Source organism: Ruditapes philippinarum, unplaced genomic scaffold (genome assembly GCF_026571515.1).
Source record: "Ruditapes philippinarum isolate M1 unplaced genomic scaffold, ASM2657151v2 ctg9717_1_1_1_1, whole genome shotgun sequence".
Lineage (NCBI taxonomy): Eukaryota > Metazoa > Mollusca > Bivalvia > Venerida > Veneridae > Ruditapes > Ruditapes philippinarum.
Genome location: NW_026864924.1, coordinates 914 through 7,445, shown reverse-complemented (window position 1 = coordinate 7,445; position 6,532 = coordinate 914). Strand labels below are relative to the sequence as shown.

Sequence of the window (6,532 nt, the reverse complement as noted above, 5' to 3'; positions counted from 1 at the left end):
TCGAAAAAGGGGCATAATTATGCAAAAAAGTAAATCAGAGTTATGGGACTTGTGCCAATCATCTTAGATAATCACAGAGAACAAGTGTGTGAAGTTTCAATCCATTCCCTTCAGTAGTTATGGAGATACCAGCTTACATACAAAAACTTAACCAAGAATTTCTAAGTCGAAAAAGGGGCATAATTATGCAAAAAAGTAAATCAGAGTTATGGGACTTGTGCCAATCATCTTAGATAATCACAGAGAACAAGTGTGTGAAGTTTCAATCCATTCCCTTCAGTAGTTATGGAGATACCAGCTTACATACAAAAACTTAACCACAGGGACGCCGACGCCGACAAATGGGTGACTGCATTAGCTCGATTATTCTGCGAATAGTCGAGCTAATAAAATGCAATAATTTAGAGCCAGGTTACCAGTCAGAGGGAACCGTTCCCTCATCAAAATAAAAAATAAATTTCAAAACTTATCACTTAACAATTTTCTAAAGTGGAACTGTTCCCCCTTAACAAAATAGATATAACAATTTTATAGAATAAAATGCAATAATTTAGAAATTTAGAGCCAGGTTACTAGTAAGAGGGAACCATTCCCTCCTCAAAATAAAAAATAAATTTCAAAACTTATCTATAACAAACTTTCTAAAGTGGAACCGTTCCCCTTAACAAAACAGATACATGTATAACAATTTGATAGAATAAAATGCAGTAATATAGAAATTTAGAGCCATGTTACTGGCAAGAGGGAACCGTTCCCTCATGACAACTTAACCAAAATTCAATAATTTGAACTTGACAGTCAATGTGATTTAAAGCTCAAGGTCAAGGTCTGTTCAACCTTTCAGCATGTCTTGTCCAAATGGTTGTTTTGTCTAAGTTTGAAATACTCCATTGATTACTTACAAAGTTACAGCCAACAAGAGGGCCAAAATGACCCTAGATCGCTCACCTGACCCATCAAACCCATATTATATTAAACTCCTGTGACCTAGTATTTCATCTGAGATGACACATGTTCGAACTCATCCGAGCAATTACCTAGACAAGCATCCTGACCAAGTTTCATGACAGGTGAGTCAAACATGTGACCACTAGAGTGTTAACAAGGATTTTCCATATTTGAGCAGTGTGACCTAGTTTTTGACCATATTCAAATTTGACATAAAAATCATCAAAACAAACTTTCAGTCCAGGATATTTGGATGAAAACAGTAGCTATTAGAGTGTTAACAAGATTTTTCTATTTTTAGCTCCTGTGACCTAGTTTTTCATCTGAGATGACCCATGTTCAAACGCAAGCTCAGGTGAGCTAAAAAGAATAACAAAGTTACAGCCAAATAAGGAAATATCAAGCAAAATTGATAGTTTAAACATTTGACACCGTGACTTGGAACGTCAAGATATTTTAAGACTCAAGGTCAAGTTCAGTCTGGTCTACTTGAAGGTCTTGTCAAAAGGGTTGTTGTGAAGAAAATTGAATCCATTTTGTAATGAAATAATTGCCAATGTTAAAGTTTTAGGATGACAACAAGAAAGTAAGGCATGACTGTACATAGCAATAGCTCACACTCTTTTATTCTTAAAAAAAATTGAGCTGAAAACTAACAAGAGCACCGCTAGGCCAAATGTGGGCCAAATGGAACTTAAGTTATTCTCCGGAAACTGTTTTCACTTTTAAAGTAATAGTGACCTTGACCTCTGACCTTGTGATCCCAAAATCAATAGTGGTGTTCTACCCAATATGGCCAATCATTCTATAAAGTTTGAATACTGTGGGCCAAATGGAACTTAAGTCATGTTCCGAAAACTGTTTTCAGTTTTAAAGTAATAATGATCTTGACCTCTGACCTTGTGAGCCCAAAATCAATAGGGGTCTTCTACCCAATATGGACAATCATCCTATGAAGTTTTTATATTGTGGGCCAAATGAAACTTAAGTTATGTTCCGGAAACTTTTTTCAGTTCTAAAGTAATAATGACCTTGACCTTTGACCTTGTGACCCCAAAATCAATAGGGATTTTCTACCCAATATAGACAATCATCCTATGAAGTTTGAACACTGTGGGCCAAATGGAACTCAAGTTATGCTCCGGAAACTGTTTTCAGTTTTAAGGCAATAATGACCTTGACCTTGTGACCCCAAAATCAATAGGGATCTTCTACCCAATATGGACAATCATACTATGAAGTTTGAACACTGTGTGCCAAATGGAACTTAAGTTATGCTCCGGAAACTGTTTTCAGTTCTTGACCTTTGATCTCGTGACCTCAAAATCAATAGGTGTCTTCTACCTAATAATAATATGGACAATCATCCTTGGGTAACAGTATTTTCTTCGGGATGATATTTTTACTGTTACTAACAAATCCATGTGTTATTTATATACTGATACCCAGTCACACAAGTACCTCTGGGTTCGTACGGAGGAACAGATGCCAGGGGGTATAACATAATATGCCCGAAATTGTTTCGGGCATATTAAAATTCAACACATCATTTCTCCCCAATGAGATTTATCCATCTATAATGTATTAAGTTTCAGTAACATGTAGATACCTCCTCTTGGTGGATGGAGATATGGACATTCCGACACATTTACTAAGTTGTTATAAAGTTTTGAAAACATAATGATTCCTAGTGTTTTACTGCATTATAATGTTTGTTCATTCAACATGTTGTTAAACATGCACATTTTTGCACTAAAATTGCACCTTTCAACATCTCTCTTTACAGCCATATAGCCATATAGATATTGTTACCAAACAATATTCAACAACCATCTTCAGTATATCAAATGAAAGTTTCAACAAAACTTATGCAAAGTTTAAGCACATGTTCCATTGCTCCTCTACGATGAATAGGGAAAATCTTCTTGACAACAATATCTGAAAATAAACAAAAAAACTATTTTACTTTTTTTATATTTCAAAATTTGATAAATAAAGTACTTCATATGATAATTCTTAAATAAATTTAAATTCTGAATAAGATATGCATTGCCTTCAAAAGACAGACATTTATTTAGAGGCCAAATTATTCAAACAAATTTTCTAACTAAACTTAAGATTAATAATTATTTATATCTACAATTGCATATTAATTATAGTCCATATAAAAATCTTTTATTGCATCATTATTTTTTGTGTAAGTGAGAGGTTAAGGACAGGAATCACTGACAAATTTCTTTATAGGGCCAAGCTATTTTTACTTAACAAAATATATGCTCTCTTTAGAGGTGATATATAAAAGAGTAATTGATCTTAAATTTCCTCAAGACAAGAGGACTGTGATGACTATAGAGTTTCACATGGTTGATGAACAAAACAGGCAAAGAGAATTGTATTTGGTAAAGTACTGTCTAAAGTATCATTTTAGCACATTTTGTAGATATTGTACAAGTACTTACTTAATTTAACTGTGACCAGTATATCTAGTTGTTGAAGGTAACCATTTTTATCCAAGATATGACCTGAAATGTGGTTAATATTTACATTATAACAATTAACAAATGCATATTTAATGTGGTCCAAAGGAATGCTGTAGTAACTGGAAAAATACTGTCTCAACCAATATCAGATATTTGATGTACATAATATTCAATTCAAAGAACAGAGTTCAGATAAGCAGACAATGGGGTGTGCTTGGCTTAGATAAGTTGACTTCAAATCACTTGCAACTCACTGCTCTGAGTTTGAATACCACTGATGACTATGTGTACTTTCATGTGAGGAAACTACATAAATCAAACAAGCTTACAGAATGTTGGTTTATCTACTCAGGTACCTGCTCATGCCTGACATAATGCATCACTGCTATGACTTTGACCGAGGGACATAAGTACAGCACGCAAAACATCATCTACTAATGGTGGCTGCATTAACCAATTCATTTTGAAATCCTATCATTCATGCAGAAGTTAAAACCCTAAAATCCCTTAAACACTACAACAACTTTGTACTTGATAAGTCAATTCACTTACATTTTCTTCTTTTGATTAGTTTGTTATCACTTGTCTCCTCCATCACATCTATTTTGCTTGGCTCAGTTTACAGGCTTGGACCCTAAAATTTTAAGCAACTATTTTTTAACTGTTGTACCATTACAAACTAATTCAAATTTCAATTGTGTTATAGTATTTAAATTTTAGGAAAATAATAAGAGTAAATAAATACAGATAAATGCTAAACCTGCTAAATTTCTGAAATAGACTTTGTCTAGCTTTCATTTATAAAACTTCCATTATCAATTTTGTTAGCTAAACAATAAAGCCTGGCTCTTTAAAGGCTGCAGTGGCTACCATTCCGGCTGACCAGCAGGTTGCTATGAAAGTTAATGGTACTGGTTGCTATATAGAAAATAAAATTTTGCTATGGAAGTCACTGGTTCTTATGAAAAGTCTGTAACTGATATGAAAAGAAAAGAAAGCCAACAGTTGCTATGGAAAGATAAAGGTTGCTTTGGAAAATAAGTCACTAGTTGCTATGGATACCACTGGTTACTAAGGATTAAGTTGATGCTTGTAGAAATAATAGGTACATGTTCTTGAGAAATGTATTTCAAGGGTTATTATGGAAATTACTGGTTATTAAGGGAAGTCAATTTCATCATGGAAAGTCATGGTTGCTATGGCAGTCTCCAGTTAGTATGAAATATCACTAGATGCTATGGAAAGTAAATGGTTGCTATGGCAGTCATTGGTTGCTTTGTAAAGTCATAGATTGCTACTTAGCAGTCACTGAATGTTATGAAAAGTCACTGGTCCCAGTGTCAGCATTTTCCCCCCTACTTTGTTAATCATGCCTGGTACCAAACAAATTGGGAAAAATGCATAGCATGCACTCAAATTGAGAAATTAACATAATATACACCAAGCATTCATGGGGAATTTTCTAATCCAGAGTGACATTAGTATTATGCATAATATATACTTTTAATAGGGCTAACATTGATGGCAAATTTTGTATCGATATATCGAGAGACAAATATCGACGTCACGATACATCGATATATGGACTTTGACAATATACTTTTATACAATAAAAAACATTAATTTTATATATGTGTTATAAATTGGGATCATGGTGTTATCACTGTTATGCATACTTGTATTACACATTTCAAATACTACAAACTAGCAGAAAGTTTTTTTTCTGTTATTCTAAAATGTCACTGACATTTGAAAACGAAGTTTAAAGTTCAAGTTAACCAAGACTAGAACTCCGCGAGTCGGATGTGTCGCCTTGTGAACAATGTAGTTTAGGAGAAATGGCCAGTACAAAAATGAAATATGAAAAATAACAAAGGGCAATAACTAAAAAATATTAAGTGCAGAGCAGCAGTTTCTGTGCACTGCACTTCTTATCAATAAGATCTATCATTCTACATGTATGATGTTTCAAGTCCATAGCTTTCATAATTGAGGAGAAATGACCAGGACAAAAATAAAGTAAGAAAATCAACAAAGGGCAATAACTCAAAAAATAAGAAATGCAGAGTATCAGCTCTTTTGCACTGCACTTTTTCTTAATGAGATCTATCATCCTATGAAATTTCAAGTCCATAACTTTTATACTTTCGGAGAAATGGCCTGGACAAAAATTAAGTATGAAAATTAACAAAGGGCCATAACTCAAAAATTAAGAAATGCAAAGTACCGATTCTTGTGCACTGCACTTCTTCTTAATGAGATCTATCATCCTATGAAGTTTCAAGTCCATAGCTTTTATACTTAAGGAGAAATGGCCCAGACAAAATTAAAGTATGAAAATAAACAAAGGGCAATAACTCAAAAAATAAGAAATGCAGAGTACCTGTTCTTGTGCACTGCACTTCTTCTTAATGAGACCTATCATCCTATGAAGTTTCAAGTCCATGGCTTTTATACATTAGGAGAAATGACCCGGTCAAAAATAAAGTATGAAAATTAACAAAGGGCAATAACTCAAAAAATAAGAACTGCAGAGTACCAGTCCTTGTGCAGTGCACTTGGGGTTATTGAAAGAAGCATGCATACCAAGTTTGAAGTCAATCAGACTTATAGTGACTGAGTTATGCTCCGGACAAGCTTTAGGGGACGCCGACGCCGACAACGACACAGACGCCGCCGACAAAAGTAACCCCTATATGTCACCTTTTCAAGGCGACACAAAAACTAGAAAAAGTGACTTCTCTTATGAGCCAAAATATGCAGGTATAGTTAAACTTACAGAAATATTAATTTTTTCAGTTTGTATCGATATGTGAAAGTGTGTATGGATATCGTATCGGATGATGAATATTGATGATATATCGATATCATTTTTCCCCTTTGGCTACAATTGATTACTATTTTTTCAGAATTTTGTTCCCGTTATTTTTGTCAACTATCAGGTATTATAAGTCCAGATATAATGTTCACGGTTTATAGTTTACACGTGTTGAGTCTGTTGACATGTATAGGCGGCATAATAATGGGCGTATATGTGTTTTGATTTGTTAACATGGAGAAAACAGACACTTGAGTAATATGGTCCAACTGATTTTGCCTTTAGA

The 6,532-nt window shown here is 34.0% G+C and overlaps 1 long non-coding RNA gene across 1 annotated transcript; it reads right to left on the bottom strand.

The window, feature by feature from the left end:
* Positions 1-894: 894 nt before the first annotated feature.
* Positions 895-4,118, bottom strand: LOC132727290 (uncharacterized). Its single transcript, XR_009625329.1, has 3 exons — positions 3,981-4,118; positions 3,408-3,470; positions 895-2,886 (listed from the first exon to the last, which is right to left on the bottom strand). It is a non-coding gene; the product is annotated as an uncharacterized LOC132727290 (long non-coding RNA).
* Positions 4,119-6,532: the final 2,414 nt, after the last annotated feature.